General features: G+C 47.6%; 1 protein-coding gene and 1 long non-coding RNA gene across 4 annotated transcripts in view; one reads left to right on the forward strand and one right to left on the reverse strand.

The window, feature by feature from the left end:
* Positions 1-22,234, reverse strand: part of PPFIA4 (PPFI scaffold protein A4) — a 3,163,248-nt gene that overhangs the window by 2,639,483 nt on the left and 501,531 nt on the right. The gene's annotated exons all lie outside the window — the stretch shown is intronic.
* LOC146866679 (uncharacterized) overlaps positions 6,786-22,234 on the forward strand; it is a 99,284-nt gene continuing 83,835 nt past the window's right edge. Inside the window, exon 1 of the long non-coding RNA XR_014960450.1 lies at positions 6,786-6,881. This is a non-coding gene — a long non-coding RNA (uncharacterized LOC146866679). The remainder of the gene's footprint in view (positions 6,882-22,234) is intronic.

The following is a 22,234-nucleotide window of genomic DNA, read 5'->3' on the forward strand; positions in this document are numbered from 1 at the left end:
AGGGACTAACAAGTAAATCAAATATCCAATCATGGAAACACCAATCCATAACACAATTTATCATGGGAGCACTTGCACTTTACCTCTGATCAGCAGTGAGAAAAGTGAGCAGAAACAGTACGCCTGCAAAAACCGGGAGGTCAGAAAGCCAAAACTCAGGGGAAATACGCCAAAAGATGCCAAGTCTAACACTGGCATAGTTTGAAATCCCACTACTACCCTCATCAATATCCCTCCTCTAATCCAGTGAAGACAGAGGGAGTAGCTATCCTTTTCTAGCGCTACTTTAGAGGGGACAATTGGGAGCAAATTAGCCGAAATTAGAGACAGAATAATAGCATATTGCATTCTAATACGGGGGCTTCCATTTACTATTGTATCCATCTGTACCCCAAAATGAGAACTAGGATCAATTTCTGAAGTGGGCATGTTGAAGATGTTAAAATCCCTGCATCAACCTATCTTGAAAAGGTGAGACCTCACCCTTGTGATGAATAACAATCGTGATAGTTCTGGATGCGCTATGGACAGGCAGGGCTCTCACCTGAATGTGGGGGTCAGAGCGGCTACAAGAGATGGGGCTGGGAGAGATATGGTGGATAACCCATCCACATACCAGAGATAACACATACTTCTCTCGTGCACATAAAACCTACATCCGCATTAGCTACTTCCTGGGAACATTAACAATTAAGTCTAGGATCAATACTGAACCCAGGTCCCTATTCAATCACACCCACTGGCCCCCTCCCTGCTGGTCGAGGCCCCGCAGCAGGTGAACAGCCCGTGGAAATTATGAAATAGCTTGCTTCACCAGCCCGAGACTGTCCACAAAATCACACAAACCATTTTAGATTTCATAGCGACCAATGATACCGAGGACACCTCTTTAGCCACCTTATGAGAAATGCTGAAGGCAGTTGTGAGAGAGGAGGTAATTGCTACCTCCATAGTCATAAACAAGCAGTTTAAAGACAAGTGGGAAACTAGAGGGGCAGGTGCAAGAATTAGAGGGCATCTGCAAATGACAGGGGCCCCAAAAATTTGGCAGTGGCTAGATTCCATGCAAACTCAGCTACGCAGCCTAGATCTAGACAGGGCTGCTTCACTTACAACACAAGTTTTACATAGGGGTAGACAAATGTTGCCCACAAACTTCGGGCCAAGCATCACACCAAAAGGGTAAGTGCTCTCCTAACCCCGTATAGTTCGGAGGCCACGAATGACACCCATACAGCATCAACCTTCAGGGACTTGTGAATGTCTCTGTATGAAGCACAGGACCTACAAGATGCAGACTCCCACACATACCCCTAAGGCGCGCAAACTCCCCAACTGTCCTCACAACAGGCTGACTCTTTAGACAAACTCATCTGAATTGAGGAAGTCATCTAAGAGGTCACACAATTGAAACTGCTTAAGGTCCCCGGGCCCTGACAGGTTCTCCATTCTATTTTGGAATGTACTGTAGGGTGGACAGTGCTGCTTGTTACCGATGGGGGTTTCCAGGCACAGATTTTTATAAAACCTTCTTCCACGACTGACAGTGTGGTGATGATAATAAGAGAATCCTACACCTCATTGATAAGGCCAAGCGATCGCAGTGGGAGGTGGTGCTCTTGGCCATCAATACAGAACAAGCATTGGCATAGCCAATAGGTCTCGCCTTTGGGGCCTATAAAGTGTTTAGCCATGCAGCACACACATACACAGGAAGGAAGGACACTACAAAATTAAACACACCAAAAAACAAGGCCACCTCAACCAGCAATCCTTCCAAGGTCGAGAACACTGCTACCACCTAGTAGCAACACATAATACTGAAGTTTCAAGAGGCATTCTGCACTGTGTGAAAAATCACTATTATAATAAACAACATGTCATAAAGGCGAATACACCGATGATTATTTAAAAGGGAATTTCACGCTTTCGTTTAGTGTGTAGGTGTACACATTCACGACTTGTGCGCTAAACACACATTCAGAAAACAAGATATTAATAAAAGAGTGTCTCAGCTCTCATTTGGGACTGCCCTTAGCAGACGTCTGCGCTCCTTATGTCGACCCTACAGCTTGGGGCATTTAGTGAACGTGTGTCTAGGAGTGCAGCGCCCCAAAGCCGTGACGCTGTCAGCAGCCACTGCTTTGTGCCAAAATTAAACACTGCTGCAATGAGACCCCATGGGCGGCTGAATTGTGAAAATGACTGCTGGGTTGCCACATACACTGAAAGGAGTTGCAGTGGTGCGCAGCGTGATGAAACAAGAAAAGTTCCAAATGATTCACAACTAGGAATGCAGCTGGCACCCTGCGTATCGCTGCTCACTCCCGACAGCTGGAGGCCGTGGGAGTGAACATTTACAGAAAAGGTGGGACATGCACCCGCCTTTGGCCAATTGAGTGCTTTCACTTTTGAAAGCCACACGCACAGGCCAATAGAATGTGTGGAAGTTGAAAAACTACACGGACAAGTTTTGAGAAAGTCTGGAGTGATTCCAAGAGGCCTTCTAGGCTCGACCTAAAAAGCATTCAGCACAGTGCACTTGGTATATCTAATGCACCCCTGGGCCACTTCAGCTTTGAGAGTAGATTCCGCATGAATGCTCTCAGCTTCCTTCTCCAAACACAGAGGGAGGCGACAAGGGTATCCGTTGTCTCCCCTGTTATTTGCCCTGCGCATGGAACCAATGACACAGAGTCGGGGGACAACCCGCAAGTTACCGGAGTGCAATTCAGGGAAGACACACACACCATAAGCATATATTCAGACAATGTCCTAGTGGACCTTGACGACCCTTTGCATTCACTACCAGCCTTCATAGAAGTTATGTTATGTTATGTTACATGGAATTTATAAAGCGCACGTTCACCAAACGGTTTCTTGGCGCTAAGAGAAACTTGAGGCGGCAATGAAAACAGAAAAACACAGGAGCTAGTTGTCATAAGCCTGAGAAAAGAGCCGAGTCTTCAAAAGTTTCCTAAATAAAGCATAGGTGGGGGCAGTTCTTATCTCCAGCGGGAGTGAATTCCAGAACTGTGGTGCCAGTACTCCAAGACGAGCGCCTCCCGTTTTTTTACGTTTGAAGGTAGGGATGACTAGCAGATTGTGATGGAGGGACCGGAGAAGCCGGTTGGGAACATAGCGTATGATTTTAGATGAGATGAAAGCTGGTGAGCCTCCGTACAGAGATTTGAAAATGGTGCACCCTAGTTTAAAAAGACCTCGTTTGGCCACGGGTAGCCAGTGAAGTTCCTTCAGAAGAGGCTGGATGTGATGCCATCTCGGCTGGTGGAAGATTAACCTGGCCGCCTGATTCTGGACAAGTTGGAGGCGTCTAAGCTGATAAGCTGGAATGCCTACGTAAAGACAGTTGGAGAAGTCCAGTCGGGAGATGACCAAGGCTAGGATTACCAAGGTCAAGGCTTCTTGAGACAGGAATCTACTAATCTTTTTAATTCGGCGCAACTGGAAGAAGCCGGCTGAGACCACAGAGCTAATCTGGGCCTTCATCGAAAGGTCGTTGCTGATTAGTATTCCAAGGCTCTTAGCGGAGCTAACTGGGGAGGGGGGATTGCCTAAGTGGGGAGGCCAAAAGTTTGAGTTCCATGGGTTAGCAGGGCCACCCGTGAGAATTAACTCCGTTTTATCAGGGTTAAGTTTCAGCTGGTTTCTATTCATCCATTCGCCGATAAATGTCATAGTATCCTGAAAGTGGTTTAACGAAGAGGGAAGGATGCTGATGTTGAAAATCAGCTGAAGGTCATCCGCATAGTTGTAGGTTACAACTTCCCTGTCCCGAAGAGAGGAGATTAATGGGAGAAGATAGAGATTAAACAAAAGCGGGTAAAGGGAGGAGCCCTGAGGGACTCCACAGGAGAGTTTCCTCTTTTTAGACGAGAAGTTGTCAAGACGAACTGATTGAGATCTATTGCTAAGAAAAGAGGAAATCCAATCCAAGGCCCGCCCCTGGATCCCAGCGTTATTGACACGGTCCAAAAGGATGTTATGATCTACCGTGTCAAAAGCCGCAGACAGATCCAGGAGGACCAGAGCCTGAGTAAGCCCTTTGTCAGCACTCCCTCTAAGCTCGTCCATCACTGTTACAATGACAGATTCGGTGGAGTGAAAGGGTCGGAAGCCGGCTTGGTGAGGGTCCAAAATATGATGCAGCTCCACAAAAGAGCTTAACTGTAAGGAGACGTGGGCCTCAAGGACTTTGCTAAGGTATGGTAGGAGCGATATGGGACGGTAGTTGCCGGGGATGGAAGGGTCGGCCCCTGGCTTCTTCAGTATAGGGATAATTTCCGCATGCTTAAAGAGGTTGGGGACTATGCCCTCTTGGAGTGATTTATTTAAGAGGGAGAGAGAATGGTCAGGACACCTGGAGAGGGTCTGCTGAAAGATGTGAGGGGGACAGCAGTCTGTTGGGGACCCTGAGCTGACTCTTTTTAGTAACCCCAAAAAGGTTTCCAAGGAAATGGGGGGAAGGTGGGTCATCGGAGGTGGCAGATCCTTGGTTTTGGGGGGAGTGAGGGGGGTGCAGGAGGGCGGGATACTGGCTTTAATGTCAGTGATCTTATCCATAAAGTAGGAATTAAGTGAGTCACAAAGAGATTGAGAGGGAGAAGGTTTAGGCACGATTCTGTCAGGTTTAGACAGCTCACTGACGATAGAAAAAATGTCTTTAGCTTTATTGGCTGAGTCTAACACCTTTTTTGAGAAGTAATCTGTTTTTGCTTGAAGGATGGCACTTTTATATTCCTTTAATAGGGTAATATAAAGATTTTTGTCTACTAAGTGATAGTGGAGTCTCCACTTACGCTCAGCTTGTCTGAGAGTAAGTTTCTTAGTTTTTAGGTCCGCAGAAAACCACCGCTGAGCGTCATGTGGTCTACCGGTTTTAATGTACTTGAGCGGAGCGACGTGCTCACTTGCGGATTCAAGCCAGGATTTGTGGTTTGTGGCCTGAACGTGGATTGACTCCGAGTCAATAGGGGACGTAAGAGTAAGATGGGAACAGAGAAGGTCAATGTTAACATTTTTCCAGCTCCTTGACTTAAGGTTTTTGGTCGGTTTAGGTCTAGGGAGTTGAACTTCAGGTAAGGTAAAGGACACAAAATGATGATCCGACCAGGTGCATGGATAGATCGAAAGGGACGAGGGGGTAATGTTCGTTGTCCAAACCTGGTCTAATATATGTCCCTTGGTGTGGGTAGGTGCCTGCACATGTTGGGTGCAGTTCATACCCAACAAAAGATCTGTAAGTTCAATAGAGCTGGCGCTCTCCCTAGTATCTGAGGGCCAGTAATTGAAGTCCCCTAAAATAAGGAGTCTAGCGTGAATAATCGCCAGGTGAGAGATCATTTCTCCTAGGGCCTGGGGAAAAGTGGGCATACAACAGGGGGGTCTATAAAACAGGGCACAAGTAAAAGACGATTTTGGGCATTCTAGTTTGATGACTAGACTATCCACAGAAGATATGCCCTTAATCTCCATAGTTTTGAATTGATGGTCTTTGAGGATAATGGCGGCAACCCCGCCACCCGCTTTCCCTGAGGGGCGGTTAGTCTGCAGAATATAATAATTATCCGGTGTAGATTCGTCCGTAAGCCACGTTTCCGTAAGGAGAAGTAAATCAGGCCTCTCCAACTGTAGGAGTTGGAGAATCTCAAGTGGGTGTTTCACCATAGAGCGAGTGTTTAAATATATAACAGAGAGGCCCGCTAGGTATTGAGTGCTAGAAGTGAGGGGCAAGATGCCGTTTGTAGGCGTGTCAGAATCGTGGGTGGGGAGGACTTCAGGAAAAGAAGATCTGTTGCATAAAATACCTGCTTCAGCCAAACAAAGGCGGGTGGGGGTAGCGATCTTCCGTTTTCCATGCAGCTCTCTGAGCATGGTCGATGCATATTTTCGGGGAGAGGCAGGGGAACTGGCCCCTGGGCCCGACCGGCCGCGGACGGGCGCAGACGGGCTTGCATTTGGCGCGCCAGCGGCGCGCCCGCTGCGCGCGTCCGCTGCGCGGCCTTGGTCCCATCTGGTTTTATGCGGGTCAGGGCAGGCGACAGGAAGTGAGGGGAGGTGCAGGGGGAGGAGCCGCGTCCCCTCCGTTCAATCGGCACAACAGCCGTGACGGACCGGGGGACAATGGACTCCCTAGATGCCTCGAGTTTACTGATGGCAGTGCGAGGGTGAGTACAACAATCACAAGTGCAAATAAAAAGATATGTTAAAACAATCGGTGACTGAACTCACAGCAGAACACAATTAGTAGTCAATTGTTATTCGCGCAATGCGATAAATCAGTACATTTAGCAAGTTAGTAATTAAGTTTTTAGTTTTCGCGGCGCTCACGGTTTCTCTGCTGCGCGGCCGTGACCTCCTCAGCTTTATGCGGGTCAGGGCAGGCGGCAGGAAGTGAGGGGAGGTGCAGGGGGAGGAGCCACATCCCCTCCGTTCAATCGGCACAACAGCCGTGACGGACCGGGGGACAATGGACTCCCTAGATGCCTCGAGTTTACTGATGGCAGTGCGAGGGTGAGTACAACAATCACAAGTGCAAATAAAAAGATATGTTAAAACAAATCGGTGACTGAACTCACAGCAGAACACAATTAGTAGTCAATTGTTATTCGCGCAATGCGATAAATCAGTACATTTAGCAAGTTAGTAATTAAGTTTTTAGTTTTCGCGGCGCTCACGGTTTCTCTGCTGCGCGGCCGTGACCTCCTCAGCTTTATGCGGGTCAGGGCAGGCGGCAGGAAGTGAGGGGAGGTGCAGGGGGAGGAGCCACGTCCCCTCCGTTCAATCGGCACAACAGCCGTGACGGACCGGGGGACAATGGACTCCCTAGATGCCTCGAGTTTACTGATGGCAGTGCGAGGGTGAGTACAACAATCACAAGTGCAAATAAAAAGATATGTTAAAACAATCGGTGACTGAACTCACAGCAGAACACAATTAGTAGTCAATTGTTATTCGCGCAATGCGATAAATCAGTACATTTAGCAAGTTAGTAATTCAGTTTTTAGTTTTCGCGGCGCTCACGGTTTCTCTGCTGCGCGGCCGTGACCTCCTCAGCTTTATGCGGGTCAGGGCAGGCGGCAGGAAGTGAGGGGAGGTGCAGGGGGAGGAGCCACGTCCCCTCCGTTCAATAGAAGAGATAAAACAACTTTGGAAGGTATAGGGCTTTAGCATTAATCTCCAAAAGTCACAGGCACATCAATATTTCTGTCCCACCTCCCCTACAGGAGCAGTTAGCTGCCCGTTAACCAATACAGATTGCTACCACAACCATCGACACAGTAACAATCAACTACAGTACATTCCTCCACCAGGTTAGAGTGGACCTCGCCCAGTCTTTGTTTCAGTGACATTGGGGTGAATGGCAGTCTTCACTCTAGGAAGACTTGCATCTGCTCAATTCCCTTTACTACTACCAGAACCTCAGTCTTTTTAAAAAGAGGAAGTATGCCGCTTCAATGTCCACTGGTTGTCGTAGTGCCTGGTCTCTCCGAGCACTGCATGTACACACGAGTAATTGGTACACTACCACCAACTGAACCGTCAAAGCGAATGGTGCCCGTTGAAAGTTTGTAGAACGGGCACTTCGTCCCATGCACACTTTTCTCTGAATATATTTCTCACATGGGCGACCTGTTGAAAGTGTTTCATTCACATACACAGGTATGTGCTAGACTGTCAGATGTCATTTTAAATAGGGTAGTGTCACCACTTGTAGGTACATATGGTTAGGTCTTTTAAAATGTGCCATGCTCTGTGTGTATGTATTTAAAGAATTTCCAGCAGTGTGTGTACTTGCACATACATGTAGGTGGTACCTACTGTGTCAGGCGTATGATCATAAAAAGGGACCGGCCATCTGTGTAAATACCTAAGCCCTCCAGGGGTCACGGTCAGGTCAGTGCCCTTGATTAGAGGCGTCCCTGTAAACAGGCAGTGGCTGGACAGTGGCATGCACACTTTTCTCCTATTTGTACACAGCTGTGGGTAAGTGAGAGCTGGCTAGTGCCCGCGTGCAAGTGGGCTGAGGCTTTATCTAGACCTCTATACTGAAAGGGGTAATGGGCCCTGCCAATACCAATACAAGTACCATGAACACACATAGGTGGGAGCTGGGCTGTGCAAGACTTGTGCAAGAATAGGTAGGAATGTTTGGGACCAGTAGGTTCCCGGGTGTGCTGTCTTTGTTGCAGCAGGTGCAGTGGCACCAGGCCCCAGAGGCCCGAAGTACTCACTGAACCCTAATTATTGCTGTGGTCCACAGTACAAACAGTAGCTGGGGGGCCATTTTCTTCCTTTCACGAGGGCCTATGACAGACACACTGTCTACGCCACTGGGTGCCTACCATTTTTGTGGTCATCAATGGGTGGGTACGTATCTGCTCTGCATCTGTGCCAAGTCGCTTTGTGAATGAGAGGAGAACATTGAGAGGGCTATTCACTTTTGAGAGCACAGAGGCAGGGATAGATTAAGCAAGAGAATCCAAGCAGTTAGGATTGCAGCTGCTGAAGGTAGAGTAGGAACTGCAGAAGAGAGAGAGGGGAAAATTATGAGACGAAAGGTCAGAATTGTTTGGGGGAAAAAAACAACAACATGTTGGATGAAATAGAAAACAAGCATTAAGGTCGCCGGAGAGGGTGGAAGCGACAGGGCAAGCAAAAAGGTCGCAGGACAGAGTGGGAGGGACGGGGCCAATCAAGAAGGTCACGGAAGCTGGTGGGAGGAACAGGGCACATAACAGGTTTACTGGAGGGTGTGGGAGGGATGGGGAGGAGTGGAGATGGTCTGCAAATAAAACAAGCATTGGTAAATGTATTAGGTTTCTCCTATTTGATTAATAATAAGCTATTGTTTGTTGTACGTTGTAGCTTGGTGAGCAGTTGTGCAATATAAGTTACTGAAACTCCGTTAAAGTGTTATGACTTGTTTATTGAGAAAGGCAATATTTTGTGCAGGACACAATGTGTCTGGAATTGCCAACAATTTGGCAGGTGCAAAACATGCCCTCTCCCATGAGGAATAGGTTTCTACTTATTAACTCCCATATCGTTGTAAGAAAAATAAAATAAATACAGGCACACGAAAGACCACCCACATATATCTTAAAGGAAAAGGTGGGAGGAGCACTGTAAGCACAGCACCATTACAGGCTGCCCGGGAATGCAGGGGTCCAGCATGCAAGAGAAGCTAAATCAATATTTAACTTAGACACTCTGCACCCCCTCTTTTGCCTATCATATATTCTGATGTGGCCACACTAAGCTTTCATTCTCTCTATTCAGTGAAGAAAAAAAACTCCTCAGACTGCTGACAAATCAGAGGAGCCATGTGGCTCCTCACAGCCGCTAAAACAAACAAAGTAAGTGGCAACTCCAAGCCGCGAAAATAGGTTTGAAACTGCTCTCAGATACTTTTAAAAAATACTTTTGGATATAATGCTATCCAAGTCTTCAGATCAAGCAGATGGGAGAAGAGTTAATTCGAATAAACTGGCAAAAGTCTAAAGTGTCCAATTATCCCCTAAAAAATCTTTCCATAAAGGGTTCTAGGGGCTATCTTTGTGCTTTTTGTAGCTCTTTGACAGTTTGTATGTGAATTTTGCTTCCGTTGTGAGAAGTTAGCCTGGTATATGCTGTCCACTAATTAAAGTGGGCACCTTGCACCAGTCCAAACGACCCTTATTGATGATTAGGTTAAAGACAACCTTTATTGAAAGCTATCCTAGTGGTAGCTATGGAGAGCAGCCTTCAGGCTAAGTCTCGACGGAATGTAAAGCAGCTTGTTTTACCAGATCATAACCTCCTGAATGACCAAATGAAAGGAGAACCACACAAGTGTTATTATAAAAATATGTATTTATTACTAAACACTCTCTACTAATCTCTTTATGAGATTAGAGCACAAAGCACATACTATTAAATCACTAGAACGACAATAAATAGCACAATACACAGCGGGCTTCAGGGGGAGACCAAACCATATACTAAGAAAGTGGTATAACAACCACGACTTCACTAGACACAGTGCCTAGAGCATGTAGAATCGCTGGGACCCCTGTAACCTCCCAAAGTAGTGACACAGGGGACCCACAGAGGACGTGTGCAGTGTGAGAACACAGGTGCGAGCTCCGTGCAACTCTATGGGAAAGTCACGGTTGGAAAATTAGAGTTTAAGGACACTTCGGAGAGGACTTTAAACAAACCCTTTCAAATATAGAAGGCTCTAAGGCCAGCACCCTTGAGAGTACCGAGGTACCTGTGTTACCTATCCCAGAGGTGCCGGGTGCATAGGGGTCAAGTGGTGGCGGAAACCCTCGTCGTTTTCAGTGGCGTGATGCAAAGAAGCGCTGCTGCCGGGAAGATGAAAAGTGTCCGGTGTGATCCAAGCCTTGATCAGAGGTGAGAAGAACCTGATAGCAGAGGGGACAGAGTCTGGGTCACTTCAGGGTGACGAGGGGCACGATAGACGAATGCCCACCGATGTCGGGTGCTTCAGGTGAGATGGTGCAATGCTTGACTCTGCAGCCGCGGGGACCAGGAGACGTCGATGATGACCAAAGTCCGGGGGTGAGCTGTCCCACGAAGGATGTCGAGTGCTGGGGGGCAGTGTCCGGATTGAACACCAACAAGCCTTGGCAACTGCAACCCATGAGGGCAGAGTAAAGAAGCTTTGGTGAAGACCAGCAAGGTCCAGGGGACACTCCAAGCAATGGAGAGTCAGGGCACATCTGGAGCAACCAGGAAAGCCCAATGAAAGTCAAAGTTACCTTCACAGGGACCCACAGGCCAACGGACCAGGTATCGCGAAGGGACCTCCAGCTGAATCATAAAATACCAGCCCATGGAACACTCGTGGAGTGTAGGCCGGAAATCTTCGGTGGAATTACTGCACTTAGTCAGGACTACAAGTAGCCCAAAGCACAGTCTCAGGGATTGCCGAAAAGCATATACTGCTGCAAATGTACACTGTGCACAGGGGTTCAGGTTGCACGGTCTCCACGAGGGATACGGGTCTCAGGATTACTGAGATAACTGATCGACCTCAGCGACGTTCGGAAACCCACCTCCTGAGTCCTCAGGAGCTTGGGAGATGTAAACCGGTCAGATGCGTTAAAGGTGCCTGCCTTGCAGGGTAGTAACTCCTTTACTCCAAGGGAAATTCTTCAGTCAGCCAGCGTAGTGCAGATCGTCGAAGTACTTGGTTTCTGTAGCAGAGTTTCGTCCAGGTAAATCTAAAGTCCTGTAGTCAGGGGTTCCTACTTTATACCCAAGGAAGGGGTGGGACAAACTCTGGTGACCCACCTATGGGAGGGTCAGGACAGAGGGGTGGCTACACCCCTGTCCTTTGTCCAGTTTCACGCCAGAGCAGGAGCAAATGGCTCCTGCGACTGGTTTGAGCTGAACTATACACAGGGACACCAATTGTGCCCCCAGTGCAGACTTTCTGGCACTCTAGCAGTGCACCCACCCAGCCCCAATACACTAAATCCTGTCTGGGAGGTGGTCACACCTCCCTGTGACAGGAACCCTATTGTCAGGCCTTCCTCTGCTCGAGTTTCGTCCAGCAGCAGGAGGGCAGACTCGTGTCTGTGGCTGGCAGCATCCATTTTGTGATGCCCAGGTTTGAGAAAACTGGTACCGGGTGTTCCCATAAGTCCCTCTAGTAGGGGGGAATCATACCTCCCACACCAGTTACTGGTGTGGAGGTATGATTCCAAAGTGACACCAAACACGACATATTTCTAAGCAGCCGTTTTAAAGTTAGCATTTACCGCAAGGTTATAATGCACTTAAACATATATGGTCGGCTGCATCACAGACAGCCCCGGAGAATAGGTTCATGCATGGGCACCCTCTCACCTAAAACCCAGTACCCTACCTTCAGGATTGTTAAGGCCTGCCATAGGGGTGACTGATAGGTTTATATGTGTAGTGATTTAGAATAGATATAGGTAACCTATATCTAAGTAAGGGGTGCACACACCACCTTACACAGGCTGCAGTAGCAGACCTGTGGTGTCGGTTTGAATGATCTCTCAGAGGTGGCACAATACATGCTGCAGTCCCTGGGAGGCCTCTGGGGTACCTATGCCCTGGGTACATAGTATTCCATATACTAGGGACTGATAAGGGTACCCCAGAATCCAATCTGGAGTGTACCTAAAGTACATGCAATAAATTTAGAGGCGAAAGCAGCTAGACTGGGGTCCTGGTTAGCAGGATCCCAGTCAATCTAAGTCAAAAACAGTGAAACATCAGCAAAAAGTGGGGGTAACTATAAGGAGCAGATCCTACTCTCCTACATCCGTCACCAGTCGTCTCTTCCAGGTACAATCACTGAGCTCTACCCAGGTCCCTCAAGGAGAGCCACAGTTAACCAGCTATGTCCTTCCCCTGCACCCCCTAAAGAAAAGCTCTGTGCCAGCACCTTTTTGCAACAGCCAGGACATCCTGGGCAGGATGAAAGTGCACTTCATGAAATGTTTATCATTCAATCAAATTTACTTTATTCGGTTTATGCAAAACCATAAAAGTATACTAAAAGACATATTCTGTCATTAAAAAAGATAAAAAACATGATTTACATATAAGACTATATACAAAGGTTTCCAAACATATTTTGAATGAATTACAAAATAAAACACAAAATAAATTCAGTTAATTCAGATTAAAAGTTTTAGACAGATTAGGCTTGACTTGTTTTCCTTATAATTTTTACTGCCGCAGAAAGGAAACTAGCAACATTAAAGACTTCCCACACATTCGACAATAACTGCAGGTAAAGGAGAGCTGGCTTAACTTGCACAAAGCCCTTATTAACTAAAATTGGGAGAATGAAGCGCTTCCTGATACCAGTAAGATGTTCGCAGAAAAAAATAAAATGCATGGTATCCTGAACAGAGAAATCATCGCATGAGCAGACCCCAAGATCTTTCACCCTCTTCCAGCCTGGCGATTCACCTAAAAGAAAATGAAATTGATCTAATCTGAATCTAACCAGTAGAAATTGGTGATTGGGGTTTGTAACCATGTCTCGATATGGTTCCATGGTCAGGGCAGTCTTCCACAATTGATGAGCCCTTACTGTCGGTTTTACCAGCTCCCTTTCTTATCTAGCCATTGTAGCTATTCGCAAATATGAATCTTTAACCCACTTTATATCTCCCCTCAGCAGTTTTTCAGGAAAATTATATATTTCAGGTCTGCCAAGTTTTACTGACAAGTTATGGACATATTTAAGCCAGGGAATGCGACACCCATGATCAAGGGCCAAACAATCTTTCAGGATTTCACGATTTAGCCCTAATTCAGGGTTTAACCAGGTAACAATCCATTTTAACAGCGGTGCCATGGCAATTAAATCTTCAACAAAACCCGCTCCACATTCCTGATGAACAATGTAGCTAGCTGTTGATTGTGGGACAGATAAAATATTCCTAAAGAACTTATCTTCGACCACCTGGAAGGCCTTCACATTCCTGCAACCCCACAGGTCAGCCCCATACATTACAAGGGAGACACATTTGGCTCTATAGATTTTTAAGAGGGCCTTCACTTATTTGGTGGCACTAGTTGAGTGTTTTTGCAAAAATGCAAATAAATAGGACGCGCCATCATTCAAAGGCTACATCAGCCTTTCAATAATATGAGGCCGGGACAAGGCAGCTGAGAAATTCAACTTGTTTTCCTCCCCATATGTCACAAAATAATCACCGCCCAACCTTAAAAAAACCCTCTTCTCGATATAACCTGTGCCCCAACAAAATCCAACTGCTCCCAGTTTCACTCACACCATCTGTGGAGCAGAGTATCACCTGCTGCTCCTCATGCATGGCCGGGGAACAGCTAGAATTAATTATACTTGTCAAAGCAATTTATTAAATGTGCTCGGTCTGTATCCCAGAGCTATGCAATTTACATGTAAAGCTCTCATTTTGTAAAAATGTTATTGAGTGTAGCTGCAGGATATGTATTTTAATAGTAAAGAGCCCTGATGTTCCTCAGGGGCGGTTCTTACAAAATAAAAAATACCCTCTAAATAAACTGATATGTGTTAACTTACAAACTATACAAACAAAAGCCAGACATCCAGCAGGGTCAATATCAATTCAGAAGGGGTTTAGTATCAATGTGAGAGAAGGGGAAACAAGCATTTACAATGCAATGGTCTCGGCATTGTTAAAGTTAGAGCTATTGGCATTGCTCATGACATTAGTTTTTGTTTTTAAAACATTTAAAGAAACGGCATTATTATTTACAATGTCAATAGCTTAATCACTCTCAAATGCGAGACCTATTGCATTTGCACCCACAGAGCCACATACACAAAGCCACCCACACACACAGAGCCATCCCGACAAGCCCTTGAGCCTGGCCACGCCCCCTGACGATCGGCCACGCCCCCCAGCACACTACTTATAGCGCAACTCTGCCCCCACGCGCATTAGCACTGTTGCTGTCTCCTGAGGCGGAAGCCGGGAGTTTTACTTGTGTCTCGTAATTTGTTTGTTTTAAACCTGTTCTATGCCATTTTTTAAACTCACCGTCACTCCGGTCGCACACCGGCATCCCCGCACACCGCACAGCTGATCAAAGAGCTGCCTCGGTGATTGCCGCCATCCCGACAAGCCCTTGAGCCTGGCCACGCCCCCTGACGATCGGCCACGCCCCCCAGCACACTACTTATAGCGCAACTCTGCCCCCACGCGCATTAGCACTGTTGCTGTCTCCTGAGGCGGAAGCCGGGAGTTTTACTTGTGTCTCGTAATTTGTTTGTTTTAAACCTGTTCTGTGCCATTTTTTAAACTCACCGTCACTCCGGTCGCACACCGGCATCCCCGCACACCGCACAGCTGATCAAAGAGCTGCCTCGGTGATTGCCGCCATCCCGACAAGCCCTTGAGCCTGGCCACGCCCCCTGACGATCGGCCACGCCCCCCAGCACACTACTTATAGCGCAACTCTGCCCCCACGCGCATTAGCACTGTTGCTGTCTCCTGAGGCGGAAGCCGGGAGTTTTACTTGTGTCTCGTAATTTGTTTGTTTTAAACCTGTTCTGTGCCATTTTTTTTTAAACTCACCGTCACTCCGGTCGCACACCGGCATCCCCGCACACCGCACAGCTGATCAAAGAGCTGCCTCGGTGATTGCCGCCATCCCGACAAGCCCTTGAGCCTGGCCACGCCCCCTGACGATCGGCCACGCCCCCCAGCACACTACTTATAGCGCAACTCTGCCCCCACGCGCATTAGCACTGTTGCTGTCTCCTGAGGCGGAAGCCGGGAGTTTTACTTGTGTCTCGTAATTTGTTTGTTTTAAACCTGTTCTATGCCATTTTTTAAACTCACCGTCACTCCGGTCGCACACCGGCATCCCCGCACACCGCACAGCTGATCAAAGAGCTGCCTCGGTGATTGCCGCCATCCCGACAAGCCCTTGAGCCTGGCCACGCCCCCTGACGATCGGCCACGCCCTCCACCACCCCTTTATCATGAGACGGTGTCTCTGGCCGCGCAGCGGACGCGCGCAGCGGGCGCGCGCAGCGGGCGCGCCGACGGCGCGCCGAAGGCGCGCCAAAGGCAAGCCCGTCTGCGCCCGTCCGCGCACGGTCGGGCCCAGGGCCAGAACCCTTGCTGGATGAAGCTGCCCCGAGGGTAAGCTACTCTCGTCGGGACCTTCTAAGTCTTAGACCCACCACTTCCCCCTCCTGTGAGTATGTTCACGACCTGAATGGACCATTCATCAGCTGTACTCACTGCCTTCCTGTCCAACTTACGCTCCCTATTCGAGCCCCCAAGCTCTCAGCCCTCAAACTTGCCTCGCTGAATTGTCGCTCTCTCCCAAAACACGCGACGCTGATTAACCATCTCGTAGAAGACCATGACATAGACGTCCTTTTCCTGACGGAAACGTGGCTCTCTTCCCACTCAGAATCAGATATGGTGCTAGCAACCCCACCGGGCTTCCTCATCCAGTCCCTACCTCGTCCCCTAGGTAGGGGTGGTGGTGTCGCCATTATTCATCGGGACCATTTCCTCTGCAATACTAATGACGCCCATATTCCTGATTCTGAAAGCCTGCAGTTTACTATTAAGTTAGACCCGACTAACTCTCTCTCAGGGATCCTAGTATACCGCCCCCCTGGTCATCCAGGTCCTTTTGCTAGTTCTCTCCTGGATTCAGTAACTACACAAGCCCACTCCATCACTAATTTTATGATAATAGGGGATCTGAATATTCATTTCGATGACCCCTCAGATTCAGGGGCCATCGACCTGATCACTGATCTGGCGGCCCTTGACATCCGCCTTCTAAACTCTGGAGCCACCCACATCAAGGGTCACTTGCTGGACCCTGTGTTCACAAGTTCCCTCACTATGATAGCTAGTGAGCCCCTTCCTCTCCCTTGGGCGGACCACTTTTTAGTCTCCTTCCAACTTCCAGGGACTTTCAGGAAACCTCATAAACCGCCCACTTATACCAGGGACAGGGCCTGGTCCAGGCTCCCCACCGAAGATTGGGCTAGGACCCTAAAATCAACCATCCCTGCTTACGCAGAAGACCCGGATGTCGCTGACAGTAAATATAGGGAATGGATTACTACCTCCCTTGATCTCGTACTCCCAGTTAGGACTCGGGAGGACAAAACTGGGAAACTAGGCTCCGCCCCATGGTATACACCGGAACTTCGTCTTTTACGCAAAAACTGTAAGAGAGCCGAACGACTTTGGAGGAAAGACTGGCAGCATGCCAGCAAGGAAGCCTACCAAAAGTCAGTCAGATTATATAAAACTGCTATTAAGCGCTCTAAAGCTTCCCACTATGAAACTCGGATAAAAGAATCCACTAATTCAGCCAGGGAATCTTTCCTAATTGTAAAAGAGCTTCTGAAAGTTCCAACCACTCCGCCCTCCAATGGCCCCCCTGTGGACCGAAGCGACGAATTAGCCACCTATTTTAACGACAAAATTGCCCGCATCCTAGCATCCCTTCCTCCCTCATGTCCCTCTAGCTACACGGACATTGGTCCACCCTCCACCCAGTCTGGAAGCCCTCAACTGGCGACATTTAGACTAGTAACCTGTAACGAGGTTGAAGCAACTTTGACCAAAATGAAAAGCGGATCACCATTGGACCCTGTACCCTTGAGATTCCTTAAACCTGTTACCCCCGCCATCATTCCCACGATCACGGAGCTTATCAATAGCTCACTTGCCAGGGGTTTGGTTCCCGCTAGCTGGAAGAGCGCAGTGGTGAAGGCACTCCTAAAAAAAAACCAGCTAGATCCAGCAGATATGGCCAACTATCGACCAATCTCACTCCTCCCTGGTATTAGCAAGGTAGCTGAGAAACTGGTCAACAGACAATTATCTCAGTTTCTCGAGGTAAATAACATCCTACGGCAATCCCAAACTGGGTTCCGCCCGGGCCACGGCACAGATACTGCCCTTCTCACCGTCATCGAAGAGGCAAGGCGCATACTAGATTCAGGAGGGTCAGTGGCAGTGATCCTCCTGGATCTTAGTGCAGCCTTCGACACAGTCAACCATCGTGTCCTCCTCAATCAGTTGACGGCGGCAGGGTTGACCGGGACGGCACTCAGTTGGATAGAGTCCTTCCTTGCGGGGCGCACATTCCAGGTTTGGGACGGCAACCATCGCTCGTCCATTCTTCCCCTCATGAGCGGGGTCCCTCAGGGATCCTCCCTGAGCCCAACGCTTTTTAATACATACATGGCCCCCCTTGAAGACGTGGTGAGCCCATTCGGCATAAAAATAGTGAGCTACGCTGATGATACACAGCTGGTCGTCTCCCTATCCCAACTAGACGACCACCCAGACAAACTGGCAAACTGCCTTACGGAAATCCACGGATGGATGTGTGAGTCATCACTAAAACTTAATGGGTCAAAGACCGAAGTGATGCTCATGGGAAAGCAATGGGTGACCATCCCCCCAGCGGTCTGGCCAAACGCGTTCGGAGAAATTCCTACCCCAAAACATGAAATTAAGACTCTAGGTGTATGGTTAGAACCCGAGCTCTCCATGAAAACGCAAGCGGCCAAAACTGCAGGAACCTGTTTTGGGCTTATGCGTACTACCCGCAGGATTCTCCCCCTACTCCCCCCCGCAGCCAGGAAACTACTGGTCCAAGGGCTCATACTATCACGTCTGGACTACAGCAACATGATCTACTTGGGAGCCCCTGAGGCCACCCTGGCGAAATTGCAGCGAACACAGAATGCAGCTGCCCGCCTACTCATGAACCTTCCCTCCAGAGTGTCAGCGAAACCTGCTATCAAGGCCCTGCACTGGCTCCCTGTGCGCCAAAGAGTGGAATTCAAAGCCATGTGCACGGCATTTAAACTGATCAATGGAAGTGGCCCTCCGATCCTCAACGGCCTGGTTACTCCATATAACTTCCAGATCCCTGAGGTCTGAGAATGAGCACCTAGCCCACATCCCCAGATTTAAAAAGACACGCACTGGAGGTCGACGCTTCTCAGTAAAAGCGTCCACTGGATGGAACGCCCTTCCACGCACCCTTAGACTGGAATCCAATTATCTTATCTTTAGGAAAAAATTAAAAACACTTTTATTCCCTTAATAAGGCCATCCTCCTTCTTTCCTCCCTTCCCATCTGGACAGCAAATTTTATAGCGCGGGGATGCCCTTGGGTCACCAGGCGCTTTACAAATCGCTAAATAAATAAATAAATAAATAGAGCCACCCACAAAGAGCAACTCACATAGAGCAACCCACACACAAATAGAGCCACCCACAGAGCCACCTACACACACAGTTACCCACACACAGACAGAGCCACCACACATAGAGCCACCTACAAAAAAAGCCTCCCAAACACAGAGCCACACACACAGAGCCTCCCACACACACACACAGAGCCACCCACACACACACAGAGCCACCCACACACACACAGAGCCACCCACAAACACACACACACACACACACACAGAGCCACATACACACACACACAGCCACACACAGAGAGCCACAGACATAGATCTATACACATACACATTGATCTTGGGAGCCAAAGCAGAAGTGGCACCCACTTCACCTCCTGTTCAAATGTAAAGTAAGTCAAATGAAGTATTGGGGCTGCAATAGTTTCAAATACAGAAAACAATTCTTCTCGAAATATATTTATCGCTAAAATCTGTTCTGGGCAGTCAAAATTTACCCGTTCTGGTAGGAACAGTGAAAAAATTCTTCAAGTATTAGATTATTCTCACTGAGTTGCATACCTGCCAACTCACACGGTGTCACTGTGTTATATACGATATCGGCTACCATTACACGGTCTCCCGGTGAGCCTCCAATATCACAGGGTGGCAGGGAAACGTGCTGAAAACCAATGTAAATTGTAGTTTTCCAGCTCGTTTTCCAAGGCTTTGAACTGCGACTTCCATTAAGGGGTGTGAAAACTCCCGAGGACATAGGCACCAGCCTCAACAATCTTTTTATTTTTTGGAAGGAGGGAGCAGCTCAGTACGACGTTTTCAGATGCGCTACTGTAAAATAACGAGAAAAGTAAATAAAATGTTTGAGGTAAAAAGTGAAAGACTATACAGTGATACAGCAGGCAGAGAGCTAGAAAGACCACAAAAGGATGGTGGTGTTTCCTTCACGTTTCCTTACATATTAGAAGTATTTTCTTGTGATCCTTTTGGCTAATGTTCTTAGCAGCTGTTACACAATCTTTAGATAAAGATCAGATCTCTTGCAACCTCACCTACTCCAACACCCCGCCCGCCCCATTTGTAGTTTTAGGATAGGGGAATCTATAACACTGGTATTACTCGTGAGCTCTATGAGGACCTATTGGAAACATGCTACAGTGGAGAACTTAATTAGGCAGAAGGGTTGACTTACTTAATCGCCAAGAATACAGAAATGATGCTGTATATTCTGCACACAAAAGCAAGTTATTCAACACAATCTGTGGCATTAGCATCCAGTTATTCTGACATTTAACACGCATTGTTATAAAAAAGATCCCGATGCACAAAAGTACACAGATGTCTCAAGAAACAACACAATACAAATTCCGCTTTTACTCTTCAAATTTCATACACCAATAAGTAATGATTTAACATAGTAAAGAAGCAGAAAAAAGAAATGTTCAGTACCCACACCTTGTAATAAAAGGTGGCCCAGGTTATGTTTAAAAACCTTTCTGCAGCTTCTGGTTAATTTTTGGGCTCACACTTCAGGGCCTTGAATCCCCCCTCTTGTTATTATTAAAGTTCTGAGGACCAATCTAGCACTTTTCATATTAATTATAGAAGGTGGTTAGTCTCTTGGAGGCATGTTAGACAAGAAACCAGGAGCAGCTTGTTTGAAATACTTATAACATCCGAGTGTCCCTTCGAAAGAATTGCTGCTCTGGAAACAGTGTGATTAAAATGTGAATTTCAGTGAAAGGTGAAACAAAAGCTTTTTATGAAATAGAAGGTTAATTTTCCACCCGGTTTGAATTATATTTCTATTTATTAGTGCCTGCAGGGGACAACCCCTGCCGCTTGTTGTCTGATCGGAGACAGCACATAAAATGCATACATAAAGTTATGGATGTACAGATAAAAGGCGGCCAGTTAACTTTTGCAGGGTGTCAGGCATGCAGCAAGTTTGAATAACTTTTAGTCCGTTTCAGATGAAAATAGATATATATTATAATATGAAAATTATTAATCAGATGCTTGAGTAAGTAGCATAAAGCCTATATTTGAACCTAAAAAACACCATGCTGAATAATCACGTTTGCGTGCCCAAATCATGCCATACACTTTGTATTTTGCCGGGCCTTCAAAGAGGAAATAATGCCTGTGCTCATATCAGTGTACGCATAGCATTCTTATATCAGATGCCAATGTTGCCTCTGTGCGATTGGATGCTTTACCATGGTTGCCTTATCACTGTAAGACAACTGAGCGGTTTTTGTTTTAACATGGTTGCCTTACCACTGCAAGGCAATTGAGAATCAATTGAGCCTTTTTTTATTTTTTTACACAAACTCGTGTTTTTAAGAAACTTGCAAAACTGCAGCAATATGTTGAATCAAATGCTAGGATGAAAAGTGGAAGGAGAGAAAAGGGGGAAGAGAAAGAAGGATGTACAGGTAAAAAGGATTAAGAAAGAGGAGGAAGTAGAAACAGGAAGGCTAAGAAAGAAAACGCGAAGTAGAACAGCGATCGCAAAGAATGAGGAAGAACACTGTGAAAGGAGGATGCATAGAGTGTCAGGAGTGCAAGCTGTCCGTGTAGGCTGCGAACATAAAAAAAGAAAAATACATGCAAATTTGTTACACCTTAGCACACGTCTAACTGCAACACGATGTTCACAACTGTATGCAATCAAAAAGTAATAACACTTCACCTCCATCCGCTTCCCACGGAGAACTCCACCTGTGTGACCTGGAAGTGCCCTGTGACCTGGAAGTGCCCAACAAACTCCCAAATGAAGCTGTGCAATGGAATATTCACTGGGCCACCCCAAGACAACAACGTTTCTAAAAGGAGTGGGTAAACACTAAGCTTACCGAGTAAAGATCCAGGCCTCTTCGCAAAGCGAGGGGGATGCTGCTTCTCACACCCCACTGTCTCCGGGAACCGAGGCCATTATGGATCGCACACAGCTCCGTTCTGACGTGACCACTGTGGGCCTGAAGGCAAATCCTCCCCCGCCCTGTGCACCTCACCCGCGCTTTCTGTGAGGCCCGACTGCTCAAAAGACGAAATGACGGCGCTATATACATCACAAACTGGGGTGGGGGTCTATTTTCAGACTAATATAAAGGAACACCCATAATACACTGGCTAGGTATCGGGAAAGCGTACTTGCATACTTTGCGGTGGGAGCAACTGTTCCGTAGTTTTTCGTAAAACAGTCGTCCAGGCCAGGAAGCCTGGTCACGGCGCCACGCATTGACCCATGTGACGAAGCTCTCAAGGCGGGTAGTAGCACCGGGCTCCTCCCTGACTCTCGGGTCAGTAACAGGCTAGAGGCAGTGGCACCCTGGCTGGCATTAAACTGGGAGGTTTCACTTTCACTGCAAAGCGTCAGCAGGAGGGACGGGCTGGCAGACCCTTCTCGCCAACCCCTGTGCTGCACATGCAAACACAAAGTGCACGCATCCAGACAGACATTTAGGCAAGCACGGACTGGTGAGAGGGAGGACAGACCAAGCA

Source organism: Triturus cristatus, chromosome 1_2 (genome assembly GCF_964204655.1).
Source record: "Triturus cristatus chromosome 1_2, aTriCri1.1, whole genome shotgun sequence".
Classification (NCBI taxonomy): Eukaryota; Metazoa; Chordata; class Amphibia; order Caudata; family Salamandridae; genus Triturus; species Triturus cristatus.